At 40.2% G+C, this 16,690-nt stretch overlaps 1 long non-coding RNA gene across 1 annotated transcript in view; it reads right to left on the bottom strand.

The window, feature by feature from the left end:
• The window catches only part of LOC132519342 (uncharacterized), a 79,097-nt gene that overhangs the window by 59,641 nt on the left and 2,766 nt on the right, over window positions 1–16,690 (bottom strand). The window contains exon 2 of the long non-coding RNA XR_009540150.1: window positions 4,670–4,796. This is a non-coding gene — a long non-coding RNA (uncharacterized LOC132519342). The remainder of the gene's footprint in view (window positions 1–4,669; window positions 4,797–16,690) is intronic.

Below are 16,690 nucleotides of genomic sequence, written 5' to 3'. Positions count from 1 at the left end.
GAAAGATCCCACATGCCACAGAGCAACTAAGCCCGTGCGCCACAACTACTGAGCCTGTGCTCTAGAGCCCACAAGCCACAACTACTTAACCCACATGCCACAGCTACTGAAGCCTGTGTGCCTAGAGCCTGTGCTCTGCAACGAGAAGCCACCGCAATGAGAAGCCTGTGCACCTCAATAAAGAGTAGCCCGCGCACAGCAACAAAGACCCAACACAGCCAAAAATAAATAAATTAATTAAACAGAAAAAAAAACTCTTTATTAAGGTTTTAGCATGTGCAGAACACTGTACCAGGCACTTGGGGAAATACAAAGTATGTAAAATACATGTTCTTTACTCTTGAGAATACCAGAGCTAGTCTGAGAACAGCTTCAAAATGAAAAGGCAGTAAGTAAGTATCCATGAAATATGAACTGAAAATTTACATAAATATCTGGAAATTATAGGCAAAAAATAAAAATTTCTTCTACCTACAATACAAAAATAATTGAAGATAATGCAAAATGAAGGGCTTTTATTTATTTAGGATAATAGTTTCAGATCTCTTTTCCACCTTACACATATAAAGTTTTACAAAGAAAAAAATGAAGATCAAAGTAAGCTGCCTAAAAATATACAAATCAATTTTCACTGCAAAGTAAAGGAGGTGTTACAGTGGAGGATTCCTGGACTGAATGTCAATATTATGACATAGTGTGAGTGTGTTTCGCGTTTGGTAATTGCAATCATTGTTGTTTTTGTTGTGGTCATCCATTTACAAAGCTTGGTGTCAGTTTATTTATCTCTTGTAAAAATAAAATACAGTGTGTGTGTGTGTGTGTGTGTGTGGAAAAAAAAATGCAAAAAAAAAAAAGTAAGCTGCCTATACTGCACCGTTCTTTATGATATTTTCAGCCTGGATCACAATATTCCCTAGTTCTATGTCAAATTAAAAATAACTATTTTCATATGTAATATGTAATTGTGTACAACAAGCTTAATGAAATAAGATTCTGACCCTTTATCTTCCAAAATATTCTAAATACCATTAGCAAAAGGAAGTTTCTAGTTCTAATCAGTAGGTTGCAAGTCTAAAATTAAGTAATGGCTCTGCCAGTTTGTTCAAATGAATGTGCTTGGCTCATATAACCTACCTTGCATTTTTGAAACCCACCTGATTTATTTGATATAATACGCTAAAAGTATACATATATTTTGAAGAATAAAAAGCTTCTACTTTGTACTAATTAATATTTTTAAAGACTTTATATATGTACATTTACCTTCAAAATAAATACTAAAGCCAAACTAATTAAAATGAGGCTTAAGCTGCATGGCATAGGGAGATCAGCTAAGTGTTTTGCGACCACCTAGAGGGGTGGGATAAGGAGGGTGGGAGGGAGATGCAAGAGGAAGGGGATATGGGGATACACATATGCATGTGGCTGATTCACTTTGTTATACAGCAGAAACTAACACAACACCATAAAGCAATTATATTCCAATAGAGATGTTAAAAAATTAATTAATTAAAATGAGGCTTAGAAGATGGCCTTAGGAAACTATTTTAGCAGATAATAAAAATAATTTATCTGTAGTATATAAATTGTATACAAAATGTTTTTCTGAAACACTTGAAGGTGCTTAATTGTGATTTGTACTCTCAAGCACTTTAAATATCTTCATGGCATCTTGTTTAGACTATTAAATTATTTGGCAATCCTTTTTTTCATAGATACAAAAGTGAACTTCCATGAATTTGGAACCCATGGTGTCCAATTAATGAGAATGTCTTCAGATTAGAGTAAAATCCCAATCGTATTAGACTTCTCCGTCATTTCTCAACTCTGACTTTGTAGATATCCTTGACGCTGGTTCTAGTGAAACCTCCTTAAGTGGAGCAGATTTATTTTACTTTTATATCAGCTGAGTATTCCTTTTGATTTTTCCTGACAGTTTGTTTTTTGCTGTGACTTTAATCTTCACCAATCCATACAGCCAGCTTCTCATTTATTCCATTTATAAATCCCAACAAAATAATGTCTTTCAGGTTTTATACATATTAAAATTTAGTGGTGCCCTTAATTCAACAAGTTTCCTTTCTGTGAAAAACTGGAAGTTTTTTGAGAAATATCCAACCTCACATACTCATTTTTTAAATAATTTTTAAACTTTAAAGGCTGGGGAATATGATTTCTCATATGGGAATAAAGCTTAAAAATAAAAACAAAAAAGTCCTGGGTTCACAGTTACCCCTTAGATAAAGTCTTAGTATTTCACTTAGTATTCAAAGTCCATAACTTGGCCCCTGATCTGCCTTCCTAGTCTTACCTTCCACTCCATCTCAAAACTATTCTCTTCGATACTTAAGTTCAAGCTATTATTCCAGGGTCCTCAACTGTAAAATGGGTTAATAATCTTTATTTCTGCTAGTTGTAGAATTTAATGTAAATTAAGCACAAACGTACCTAGTATGGAGACTAGGACATGGTAATTGTTCAAAAAATGGGAGGAGGCATGGAAGTCACACAGAGTTGGGCCTAAATCTCAGAGAACTGCTCATGGTAACACTACTCTTTCTGAGCCTCAGTTTCCTCATCTGTAAAATATAATTATACTATTAGATAGGGTTCAACATAAAGCACTTAGCACAGAAGCTGGCACAGGCTGAACGTAGACACACATTATGAGTGAATAAATGAATGCTACTATCCTCCAAGGAAAGCAACAGAAACAGACATAGACTTCCAGAGATTCCCTTTAAATCCCCTGAGATCAGTTCCCCTCTCCAAATCAGACAACATGGGCCCTTGGAAGGCAGAGGCAAAGCAACTTCATTGGAATTGCCTTCCAAAATTTATTCTAGAAATTGGCTTTGCTCAGAATAGCTGATCTGAAATCTGGCTGCCTGTGAGTACTGAGTTTTGGCACAGTTAAAAACGAACAGTGAGATACCTTGGTCAAAGCTGGCCTAGACAATTACATGAAACAATAATCAGACAGATTAATCCATTTATAAAGTTTACAAGGGCAATTCTTATCTCTATCAGACCTTCTATCCTTGGTTACCTCTCCATGGAGAAGGAGAAATGACAAAGCTAAATAAAGTAAAAGGTACCCCCTTGTTTTTTGAAATAAATAAGAAACATTAAATTTGCCGGTTTTTAAGTTTAGAATCAAAAGCTTAAGAGTTTATGTAATAAACGCAATGTACTCTTAAAATGGAAACTTCATTTCTCTATCAGAGTCCCAAGAGACAGACATTTGGTATCAAGAAGCAGGGGAAAAGGTAAGCAGCTAGTCAAATGAGGGTGAAGAGAGGAAAAGACAGCATCTGAGGGGAGGAGAAAGAGGAACTGAAGGAAGAAAAAGGGAAAAAGAAATGACCATGGAAGGAATAATAAATTCATCTAACAAAGAGGTGAAGTTCCGATGGTGAGGAATCAGATCCAACAGGGAAAGGAAAGAAAATGAAGTACCCGGAGCCCAGAACTCAGTACTTTCACATTTGTAACTATGACTCTTATATTTCAGATGAGGAAAATAAACAGCGACTAAATCAACTTTACAGAGTGATTAGAACAAAAATTCAGCCAATTCTCTCACAACGTAAGAAAAAAGAAGGCAAAGAAAACAACCCACTACATTATGTCATTTGACCCTCACTCACGGTCTTTATCTCATCAGCAGTATGTCAATGAGAAGGGTTTGTTTGAATCAAATACAGTTGTGGGAGAACACACCTCAGCTCTCCCATGTGTTGGCAAAGACAAGATCATTCCTTGTTCATCTTTGTCCTCTTGAACAGTGGCTTATACATAATAGCTACATCATGAAAGTTAGTTGAATTTAACCGAATAGATTATATATTACTAAAGAGTGTCCATATTCAATTTTTTATAACAACAAAGGCTTAAGGCTTTAGATATGGCAAACTCTCATCTTCCAATCAAGGACCCCAGAAAATATCCGAACTCCTCTCCTGCCTCTGGCTTCCTGCCATGAGTTGTTGATGCCGTCAGGATGAATAAAGTTAACAGCATTCTTCTTATAAAAAATAGATGCAGGGCTTCCCTGGTGGCGCAGTGGTTGAGAGTCTGCCTGCCGATGCAGGGGACACGGGTTCGTGCCCCGGTCCGGGAAGATCCCACATGCCGCGGAGCAGCTGGGCCCGTGAGCCATGGCCGCTGAGTCTGTGCGTCCGGAGCCTGTGCTCCACAACGGGAGAGGCCACAACAGTGAGAAGCCCGCGTATCGAAAAAAAAAAAAAAAAAGATGCAGGAAAACCACGCTCCTGGTGCATTTTATTATCTAAACCTTAATTGCATGTAGTGTTTTATATCCTTGGTTATTTGCCTATGATTCTATGTCTGGTTCTTCAAAACGAATTGTAGCTTTTTAAGTCTTTTTCCTTCCATGTATCCCCCAGGCAGACTGGCAAACTCTAGGGGTTCAATAAATGCTTCTGGATAGTAACAGTCTAACACAGAATTTAGAAAGGTCCTTCCTCTTTCTGTCTGCTTTCTTAAAAATTATATTATGACCCTCATTCTGCAAGTGTTTCTGGCAATCAACCTTTTTTAAACTAAAGGGAAGAATTGAGTAGATTAGGTTAATAAAATAGTCTCGAGTCCCTTTTGTTGTCCTTGTTTAGGCTCTTCTTATCTCTTGTTTGGATAAGCTCCTTACCTGGTTTCTCTGCCCTCGACTTCTTCCCTTGACTCATCCTTTACATTGCTGCCAGGACAGTGTTTATAAAACACAACTTAGTTCAGGTCGCTGTCCTCCTCAGAAAACTTTAACGGCTCTCTCTTACCTGCAGAATAAAAGTTCAGATATCCCTGGTATAGTAGTCAACACCTTCCAAAGTTCAACACCAGCCTTCTTTTCCTACCTCAATACCTTAACTCTATCCATCTGCCCCGTATTCCAAGCTCAACTGACCGTTAGCTGAATATGCTGCATTTTCAAGCCTCAGTATCATGCTCATTTCATTTCTTCAACCTAGATTGCCCTTCTCTATTCTTCATCTACCAAAGTCCAACTCATTGTCTAAGACTCAAGTTAAGTTTCACCTCTCTATAAGACCACCACAGAGATCCCCAAGTAGAATGAATTATTCCTTTTCTGGGTTCCCACTGTATTATATGCCACTAATAAATACTTATTTTCTATGTATTTCTATAATGGTTGGTTGTATAATGGTTGTCTTTGCTCCTACTCTAGAAGTTCCTTGAAAGCTGGCATCAGGAATTTATTATTTTCATGTGTTTCCTTCACAGTGGTGAGCCCAAGGTCTTGCACAGAGACTGATAAATGAAAATGAATGAATGAGTGAATGACATAATGTAGTCAGGGAACCATCAGCAGTTCCTTAAGCAATGGAGTGAGACACTGGAAGTTTCTGATGGAACACTCGCCTCAGCCCTTTCAGAGACGAGAGAGCAAATCGGTGAGCTTAACTGACAATACACATTTGGCTCAAAATGACGGAAAAGCGTCCCCCGGTGAAGATGATGGCTCATCTTTAGGGCTGGTCTCCTTAAATATTAAATGAAAGAAGGCTGTTTTCCCCTCCTTTTGCCTCCACCTTGTGCTGTGGTTGCCCTTGGCCCAATATGCTCAGTGCCCAGCAAATGGGAGGTGCTTAGTAAACACTTGCCCCAGCTTCTGCGGGCCTGAAGCCCAGCTGGCCGTGATGCTCAGACCAAGAGGTTCTGTGTTTTCCTCTGCAGGTCAGGATCCCAGTGCCAGGCACTGACACAGCTGCCGCATACCAGAAGAAATGCTGGACAGAAATGAAGGAGTCAGGAAAGTGGTGGAGAGTGTGGAGAAGACCAGGACAGGGGGCAGCAGATAGCAAAGGCTAACGGAGATTCCTTGCTGAGGGCTGATGGGCTGTGGAACTTTCCATTTGGAGGCTGACTCCTATGCCTGGCTCCTGAGCACAGTCCCTGTGGCCTCTGGTGACTCTTGGCAAGCCAAGGACTTGGATCTCAGCTTAAGCGAAGCCTTCCCTTGCTAGACCCAAATGTATTCAACACCATGTGGGAAATTAAGTTTGTTTTCAACCACTCACCATACCTTGTTGTTGTGAGCCTTGGTGAGCAAAAAGGGGGTTGAGTGGAAGGTTGGAGAAATGGGATGTCTTTAACTCTCTTACTGTGTCAATAGAGTGTGGCGTTTTTAAGAGTATTTATTTTAGCAATCTTAAAATTGATGTGACTTGGGGGCTTCCCTGGTGGCGCAGTGGTTGAGAGTCCACCTGCCGATGCAGGGGACACGGGTTCATGACCCGGTCCGGGAAGATCCCACATGCCGCGGAGCGGCTGGGCCCGTGAGCCATGGCCGCTGGGCCTGTGCGTCCGGAGCCTGTGCTCCGCAACAGGAGAGGCCACAACAGTGAGAGGCCCGCGTACCGCAAAAAAAAAAAAAAAAAAAAAATTGATGTGACTTAAGAGAGGATTTCCAACAGGACAGTGCCAAGCGAAATCATGATCATATTAAGATCAAGATGGTCAGGGGATTCACAACAATATGGCAGCACGGATAAGAAGCTGAGGCCCTCTGCCCAGTTAAACCAATCTGAGTGTAAAAGGGAAAGAGTAACTCCTGTTCTAGATTGTAGAATTTTGACTGTAAGTAATTAAATCTACAAGAAACAAACACCCTATTAAACAGCCCCATGACTCCCTGATTATGGGGGAGTGGCTGCTCCTGCTTCCTCCAAACAGACCTGGAAAATAGATCCTCATGAGGCAGCAGAAAGGAAGACGCTTAACAGAACTCATGATCAAAGTATCTAGCTGCCTGTTTGGGGAAGCTCTCCAGGCTGTGTTTACCAACTCCCTGCCTCCCTTCCTCCTAAACACAGAAGAAAAGCAAAGTGGAATCCTGAAGTGCATTTCAGAAAACTCTGTGAAAATTTCAGGATTAAAATCAGGGACAGTCAGAGCTATAGAAACAATCAAGGGACTAGGTCAAGATGGATGCTGACACAGAGGCCCAGGAAATGTGGGAGACAAGATCCACCCTGTAAGGGGAAAAAAAAAATAGGCTTCTTAAATATTTTGACTGATATTTCCCCAAAACCTTTGGGAGCTATAGTTATATATTTAGATGAGTGTTTTCCCTCTCATTAAGGAAGACAAGTCATCTACAAAAATAACCACAGGAGGCAACAGGGGGAGGTAAGTTCTCTAAGATTTATATGTAATTTGTGTTTGATGCACAGAGGGAGAGACTTTCCTAGCTGGGGGAGTGAAGATGACTTCGTGGCAGGGGTAAGGGGGCACATGGACTGTATCTTCAATGATTTTGACAAGCAGAGGTGAGGAAGGGCATTCAAGGAGAAGAGAATGTGAATAAAGGCATAGAGACAGTTCAGATTGGTTGATGGGTAAGGTTTGTGATTTATGAGAGTAATGCAGAATGAGAATGGAAAGGTGAGCTGGGACCAAATCATGAAAGGCCTTTAGCACAATAAGCCTTGAGCACAAGAAGCTTGGGCTGTACTCAGGAAGCAATACGGAGTCATTGAAGGTTCATGGGCAGTAGAGCCATGAAAGCTATGAGTTTTTGATTGGTTGATTATTTGCTTATTTTCCAGGTGAGAAGGCAGGGATAGACTGGACCAGGGAGGAGAAGGAGGCAGAAAGACCATTTGGGAGACTATTGCAATAATCTGGTGAAAGGGGATGACGGTTTGAACTAGAGAAATAGAAACATCTGATGATGCAACTGACACTGATGGTCTGGAATAAGCAAAGAGACCTTTAAAGTGATTAAATCAAGCAGAACTGTCAGTATGAGCATCTCAGTGGGACCCAAAATGTTTTTGCAGTTCACGGAACTAAAAGACAAAGTCCACAGTGATTGGTTTTCTGAAAGGCTAACATGGCTATTCATGGGACAGCCAAATATCCACTCTCTATTGGGAAAACAGGCATTCTGGAAGCCACAGGCCTACAGGAGCATCTTCGAACATAAAACATAATAAATGTATTAAGAAACAGATGGTTAAATAAAGAACTGTCCTAGAATTCATAAAAGGAGAAGTACCAGTGACCTATAATAGTTTTTAAAAATATAAACCTCATTGCCACCAACTCTGATTCCTCACTGCCTTCCAGAAGAGACCCAGGAATAGTGGTTTCCCAGCTCTGACCACAGGGGGTGGGTGGAGGAATAAGTAAAAGAAGAAGGGAGGAAAGGAGAATGTCCAGGGGAAAAGAGGGCTAAAGCTGACTCAGGTAGGCTAAAAGAGCACAATGAGAATAGTAAAAAAAAAAAGAAAAGAAAAAAAGTTTGCATCATAATCTGGACTCTGAGAATGTTTGCAGTCAGCTACTAGTAAGACTGTATTTTTTCCTGGCAATGGACTGTGCACGCATGCCTCCTCAGACGTTACAGACTGTAACACAAGGTTACATGTAGAATGTGAAATAAACTGCTAAATGTTCAGAAAACAAAATCTATTTTACACACAGCAAAAAATATTCTATCTCTAGGAAATGACGCTAAGGAAATAGTAATTGTGATTTGTAAATATTTTTGTTTATATTAGTGAAAATTGGAAGTAACGCAAAAGTCCATAATTGGGGATTTCTTAAATAACTTTTAGTTCATCCATACAATGAAATACTATGTAGCCATTTAAAAGTATGCTGCAAAACATTATGTAGTGGCTTGGAAATTAGTCTGTTATACATTAATTGGAAAATTTGTGAGCAAAGCAATATATGAAATACAATATCATTTTGAAAAATATATGATATATGATTGAAAAACTATACGATATACCATGGCTAAAGTTAACCATGCATATCTCTGAGGGGTAAAGTAATGAGTGATAGTTATTTCTTTCTATCCTTTTACATAAAGTTTCTATAACAAACATTTACTACCATAATAAGAAAAAGGGATATTTAAAAATAGAACTGGTTAATAGGCCTCATCACTATAATTATCGTAACAAATATTTGTTGAGCACCTCCTATGGGCCAGGCACTGACCTAGGTGACCGGAAATCAGGCAATATCCCTGCTTTTGTGGGACTTACCACTTAGAAGATTTCATTTTTATTGCTTAGTCAGTTAAAGTGGGGAAGGTTAAGTGCCTTTATATCAAGACTCCATTCGTTGCAAAAAAACAACATCCAGTTCAAATTGGCTTTAGCAAAAAGGAAAATACAGGAGTTCACAAAACTGAAGTCCATGGGTAACTGACTTCACACATTGCTAAATCATTTGGAATCTTCAGAACTTGATATCTCATGAAATTTCAGACTACTTTTCTTTGTGATCACTTCATTATCAGTAAGGCTTTCCTGATAGTGTTACGATGGCTGCCTACCACTCCAGACTTGTATCCAGTGTCCCCAACAACCACAACAGAAATACAGATACTAGCTTTCCAACAGTTTAAAAAAAAAAAAAAAAAAGGATTGAGTCCAGTTGGTTCTAACAATATCATGTGGCAGTCCTTGAACCACTCACCATGGCCCGAGGAGCATAATGCCCTGATCGGTCAATCCTAGGTTCATATAACCTCCGCTGGAAATGGACTGAGAGTGGAAGAGACATTGTCCCGAAAGAAAATCACAGAGCTGTTACCAGAACAAAATATGGATGCTGAGATGGTAAAACAACTGAGATGTCCACTATGGCCTTGCGGTAGAAGCCCAGAGGCAAGATGAACAGATCGGAGTCCTGGCTTCAAAGGATGAAACTTCATCTGAAACACCAAGCTGCATTTTGACACTGTATCTGATGCAAGCAGATGATGTGAATGTCACCAGGAAAATTTACTTTTAGACTGACATCAACCTAATTGTAGATATATTTTGAAAACATATGTATATTTTGCTGTAAGAATTCTGATCTCATACATATTACAGATAAACAGAGAATCAAGCATGTTAGAAATCTACTCGTTTGACAGATGATGTGAGGGGGACCCAAAGTCTTGTTGCTACTTAACAGCAAGGCCTAACTCATCTCTTTACTCCCAGTGTTTCTGCTGCACCTTGAGGACTCTACCCCACATAACTCCAGCCAACGATAACGCCTCAGACTTTTAAGATTTCACTGTGAATGAAGCACACTTAAAACTTTAATAGATCAGCTCATAAACACCTAATTTTGGTTCTGGCTGAAGATTAAACAGTGCCTAGCCATAGGGATAACTAGCTAAGTGGCAACACATGTCCCCCATTTATTCCCAAAGCTCACTTTAAGTAAGTTCTTCCTTTATTAATTATTTTTCATAAGTATTTTAACATTTCAAATCTCGCACTTAATACTAAGAAACCAGGCTTGCCAAATACACTCACAGTAGAAGATCTGTCACTCTATACCTAGTTCTGCCCTCTGCTAAACTCGTCTCTCCATAACTGGGAACAAGACTAATATTCAAATCTAGGACCTGGTTACATGGAAGGCACTGGGTTTTGGGGAAAAGATCAAGATCCAGCAACTAGGATTGGGCACAAGATCAGAACTGGTCCAATAGAAAGTCTGATTTGATGCTGAGCGAGTGAATCTAAGTCACTGCCCTTAATAGCTTCCTTTCCACCTGTGCACTTGGGCAAAGATCCTATAAGCAGCTGTACCTACGATTCCACAGTTCAGGAACTTCCTCCAGCTTCCACCTCCCATTCTTTACTTTGAACCCTATTGTTTTGGTCTGGTTTCCCTTGTTCCTTCCTGTTTCCTTGAACCTGGATTTTCCCTCTTTGCCTATTCTCTTTGGGTTGATAACTGAGTTGCCCGGCTTGTCTTGCTCCATCTTGGACCTCCAACGATATGCTCTGCAGCCCTTGGCAAGCCCTCCCTACCCTTCCCTGAATGTGGCCATGGTGATTCCAGCTGGGCTGGAGCAGCCTGTGTCCAGTGACCTGGCCTCTTGCTTGCCTGGGAAGAGAGACTGGACACTGAGCTCTCTTGGATGGAGTTCCTGGTGTCCCTTTAGTCTAAGATGAGGACTGAATACATCTTCATCAGGGGAACTCAGTGACAAATACTAATTGAGCACCTCCTATGTGCCAGGCACTACCCTATGTGCTGAGAATACAGCAGAGAATCAAATAAGGTCTCTGATCTCAGGGAGTTTAGAATCTGGATAGAGGGTGGGAAAGACAAATGTATGAACAATTAAGACAAAATAATAATTACAAGTCGGGTTAGGATTATGCTCTAATGAAAATAAAACAGGGTGGCATAGACAGATTCTGGGGTGATTAGGGAAGACCTCTCGAGGGGAAATATGAGTGACAATAAGGAGGAAGCCTTGGGAAGATTTGGAAGAAGAGAGTTTTGTAGAAGAGGGAGCAACAGATATAAAGGCTTTGAGGCAGGAATGAGCTTGGCATCTTCCAGGGATGGAAAAAAGACCAGCGAGGTTGGAGTCACAATTGACAAATAAATAATTTGCTTTAAACATGAAAGTGGGCTCAAAAAGTCAGCTTAAAAACATGCCAATTTTTCCTCCCAATTCAACCAGATTTGCAACATAAATATGATGCATAATTGTACACGTTTGTATGGGCACAAATCTTATTGGCAGTTCTGGTAAATAAATGTAGGATCAGTTGAGTCTCCTTGACGCCTATCACAACTGTGAACACTGCCTCTGATAACATTGTTTTGTCACTTTTCACTCCCACCAGCAAAGAAGACAGATAAATGGCTTCCTGAGACAAATGGTCCCACTTTCCAAGGCCTGGGGCTCTGAAGGAAGGAGACGTGAGCCTTGGAACATTTCTCAGGGTGCCTCCTTGAAGAGTTCATGGCCACAACCTCTCTGAGTCTGCTTCAGAAGGAGCTGCGGCATTAATTCCTCTGAAAAATTATATTTTGTTTGCAGTCCATTAAAATTTCAAAAGACTTATGAAATGAATTCCAGACTATGCGCCATTGCAATCTGCAACAGAAGATACCTGATTATAGCAATAATAGGAATTTAAAGTGAAAAATACCTTATGTTTTGCCTGTATCGCACCACAGTGCCCTAGAAAAGACAAAAATGTACCCTTTCTGGGAGTGGATTCTTATGCAGGTAATATTCTTTCCAGGTATAACAGCTGTGGAGGGTTGAATCGTAGTCCCCGCAAAATTCACGTCCAATCAAAACCTCAGAATGTGATCTTATTTAGACATAGGGTCTTTGCAGAGGAAATTATTTAAGATGAAGTCACACTGGATCAGGGCGGGGCCTAAATTCAATGACTGGTGTCTTTATAAAAGAAAAGAGAGGGAGATTCACACACACATACACACACGGAGGCAGGCCATGTGAAACCAGAGGCAGAGATTGTAGTGATGCAGTTATAAACCAAGGAACACCAAGGATTGCTGGGTAAGCACCAGAAGCTAGCAGAGGCAAGGAAGGATTCATTCCTACAGACTTCAGAAGGAGCAAGACCCCCAACACCTTGCTTTCAGACTTCTAGCCTCCAGAACTGTGAGAGAACAAATGTCTGTAGTTTTAAGCCACCCAGTCTGTGGTAATTTGTTACAGCAGCCCTAGGAAACTAATAGGCCAGTCGTGGGCACCTTTGCCCCAGCACTGGAAGAGAGGGAAACTACAAGGTATTGGGAAATCAACTGAATCTACATTAGCAAAGTAGAAAATTGAGTACTTATTTGATGAATTTGACCACCAACAATTTTGGAAGAGTGACTTAAATTGGACAGGGGTTAAAAGTTGGGGCTTTGGAATCAGAAAGTCTGGATTGGGCCTTAACTGTATCCTTCACCTTGTTCAAGTTACTAAACTCTAAGCCCCAGCTTTTCATACGTAAAATGGGAACTTACCCCATAAGGTGGCTGTGAGATTTAGAGGGGACACCTCTGTGTAGAGTTTGGCAAGTGCCCATCCCATAGTAAGTCCCCACTAAAGCGTAGCTGCTATATCATTATTATATTGTTATCACTCTTCCATCTTCAGAAACACTTCCTATCCTTGAAGGAAGGAATGAGTGGTTATAGTCAGATGTGCTTTTAGAGTCCAGTCCTCTTCTGTCCTTTGTTCAGCTACTACTCAGCAGGACCCATCTACAAACTACAAGCACTCAATGTTCACCAGTTCTGAATGAGAGACAGCCTCGCTATGTTCACGGTGAGCCCAGACTCCCCTGAAACATATTTTTAAACAATTTCTTGCCTGTCTTAAGATATAAATATTTTTCAAAAACATGGGTTCTCAGGACCACAATATTTTCAACAACAATATTTATTGAAAGCTCATCATTTGCCAGGCATTTCCCAAAGGTCACCTCACGTAGACCTTACCACAGCCCTGCAAACCAGGTGATAATCATCTGGTTTTACATATGAGGAGGCTGAGACCCAGAGAAACTTCTGAGGATTCCAGACTGACTCGAAATTAAAGCAAGAAATAGAAGGAATGTTGGAGAAGAAGTGGGGCGGTGGGCAGGGATGCTGTCGCAAACACTCATCTTTCCAAAAGGGAGAAGGAAGTACAGACGGGAGAGCCAGAGCTAAGCACCGCCTGGGCTCTGGTCTGGGCTCGGGTCTGGGCTCCACCCTCACCCGGCGGAGTGAAGCACTGTTTCTCTCTGGGCCTCAGTTTCCCTACCTGTGAAACAGGGAAAGTGAACTAGATGATCTCTAATAACACATTCTGCTGTTAACCAAGATCAAGATTTAAAAAAAAAATCAAAATCATAAAATCAAAATCTTCTGATATGCAGCCTCACGAATCTTAGGCAATTTTTTTAAGCGACATAACGTGGAAAAAAGATGAAAGATGCTGAGGTTGAAGTTTTCCAAACGAATTCATAATATTTACAATACGGTATTGTAATTTTAGTTTTCATAACACTGATCCTACTCCTTTATTTCTGTAGTTAGCTCATATCAAAACAAAAGCTGGTGCATTTTTCACTAAAATCCTATTTTTTTTCTTTTTTGGTAGGAAATTCTGAGTAATAGAAAAAAATAAAAATAATAATTCTTCACATTTAAATAGTATCTTTGATCTGAGGCCTTCCTGTATGGTATTTTTATAAGCCATATGTGTTATTATTTTTTTTGGTAGGTCACATTAAAGTCCTAGGATGTCTAGACCACTGATATTATGGGAGCTCTTCAAAGTAACACAATGACATTTAATAATAAACTCAGCTTTTTCTTCAGTTGTACCTTACATCCAGGAAGTGCTGAACCTTTTAGTTTTAAACAATGTTTCATCACCCTATGTATTTTAGTTTTTCAGCCAGAAAAACTGAATCCAGGCAAATTCTAAAGAAGAATCCATATATTTGTGATGTTTATTAGTAGCAGTAGCAAGTAATTATGAGGTGCCTACTCTGTTCTGGTCATTGTTCCAAGTGTATTACAAGTGTTAACTCATTTAAGCCCCTCAACCCTATGAGGTAGGTTATGATGCCCCCATTTTACAGATGAGGAAACTAAGGCAGAAAGATGAGAGTAACCTGGTTCAAGAGCTGACCACTGGTCACTCACAGAGCTGGGACTTGACTCCAGCAGTCTGGCTCCAGACCCCACAGTCATCACCTCCACCCTCATGCGGGGAAACTGAGGCTCATTAAAGGTTAGTAACTAGAACATTTTCCCAAAATTCCCATATACTCACTCCCCCATGGTAACATTCCATCAGCATGCCCACTCAAGAAAGAAATAAAAAGCTCTCTCCATCAGTATTGTTGACATTACTCTTTTGTACCTGATAGTAAATGCTTCAGCTGTCAGATACTGGATCTTCACATATATTAAAACATACAGCAAGAAAGAGCAAAGTGTATGCTAGTCTTAATTTCTGAGCAGATTGAGTTTCACATCAAATATTTCATCTTCTTCCAATATATAATCCAATTACTTCCAAATCTCCATTATTATTTTCATTGTATATTCATGCATTGCAAGAAATTTGAAAAAAAAAACAAAAACACCTGAAAAACCTTCAGGAATGGGCCAAATCCATTTCTGAACCACTTACTGCTATTTTTTATTGGATTACTTGAGGTCACATTGGTGAAAACTGCTATCATCTGTGAAACATTTAAATCCCTTGACTCAGAAGCACACTGGTCAAACTTGATTTTTAGTGAGTTCTTTTACCAGACATTACCTTACCCCTACGATGTCAACTCTAGCTCAGGGAAACAGACTTATTTTCTCCCTCAGAGGAAGACAGAATGACCTTTGAAGCTGATGTAACCGCAATTAAGGAGCAGTGATAATGACTGCTCTAGAATCATTCTTTATGAAACTTGTAAGGACACAGAGTTTAGCAGCAAAGCAGGCTTCTGGGTTATTTAATTATTTTAAATTTATTTGATCACTTATTTCTTTATTTCATGCCTTGCTCCACCAAGGATTCAAAGTTCATCCTTTTTTTTTTTTTAAGGTATGCTGCTTAAGAATTTTTATCTTCCAAGTGACAGATTTATTCATAGCTATAGGCAATGCTTCCCTTATTTTTCTGACGTTCTTCCACTCTTATGGCAGGTAAGATCTTAGATCCCCAAAAATATGAATGTTCCTCCCAACAGAATCCCTCTCCAACTCCGCCCCCCCACCACCAATTTCCTAGGTATCTCTTTAAAGGAGTCCAGAAATTAAATTTAGAACTATTAGGCCAAGCACAATAAAACAACAAAAAAAAGGTTATTTAGTGTGTGGAAATTGGCTTTATCTCTCATGCACTTGCTTCTTTTATTAAGGAATCCATGAGGCCTACCTTCTCCCCATCTTCCAAAAAGGGCTGACATCAGTTTGAGGCATTCAGAGTTATCAAGGGGTGTGAGGGGAGGAGGGGCGCCAGGAGGAGGGGGCGGACCGGCGGGCTTGCAGAGCCCGGCCATGTCATAAGCATTCTTTCCAAAGGAAACCAAGTTAAAAGGCTGATAAACCCCAATCTCTCTTCACAGCTTGCCTTCAGAGCCCCTTAATGCAACTCCCTCATTTGTTCATCAGCACTTTATGACAAAATAAACAAAAACACGGCCTGTTTCCTCATTGTCAGCACATCAGAACACTTCCTGCTCAGAGAGGCCACCAACCCGCCCAAAGAGTCAGGGGACCACTCTCTATTTTGCCTCAACTTTTTAACAGCTCGTTTTCTAAGCTGAATTCCAAGGGCCTAATCAAATCTGAAGCCCCCTCTGGGTGGATTAGATGTCCTAGATTCCAATGCTCTGCAGGACAGGAGGCTCCCCTGGAAGGATCAGTGGGTGAGCTACACTGAAACCACGAGGTTGCTTCCTGTTTCTCCATTCTTATTTGACCTTAAAAAAAAAATTAAAAAGTGGGCTAAGGAAAAGGAGAAACGCTTAAAATAAATAACTTTTCACCAAATCACCAGTTCTATAAGGTACTGTAAATTCTATAGCTGTTGTAACATTCTCCAATCAATTCAATCCTTCCAGATTTTTCACTAAATCTGATGAAAAAAAGCAAGCAGGAAAGAAAGGGAAAGGAAGGAGAGGAGAGGAGACGGGAGGGGAGAGGAGGGGAGGGAAGGGAAGGGAAGAGAAGGGATAGTCACTGAAAATATAAGAGCTGTTGGGTTATGACTCTTATGTTTAAATTCCCAACGGGCTAAACGGTGCCCTGAGATAGTCCTAGCACTGATATCTCCTTCTTGAAAAGATGTGAACATTTGAAAAGGAGAAGCACAGAGAGTTTAGCCGGAGGGTGCAGCCAAGATTCTGGATGGATGCTG

The sequence above is a fragment of the Lagenorhynchus albirostris genome, chromosome 4 (genome assembly GCF_949774975.1).
Source record: "Lagenorhynchus albirostris chromosome 4, mLagAlb1.1, whole genome shotgun sequence".
In the NCBI taxonomy this organism is placed as follows: Eukaryota; Metazoa; Chordata; class Mammalia; order Artiodactyla; family Delphinidae; genus Lagenorhynchus; species Lagenorhynchus albirostris.
Note: the sequence above shows the minus strand (reverse complement) of the source record. Positions and strands in the feature narration are given on the sequence as shown.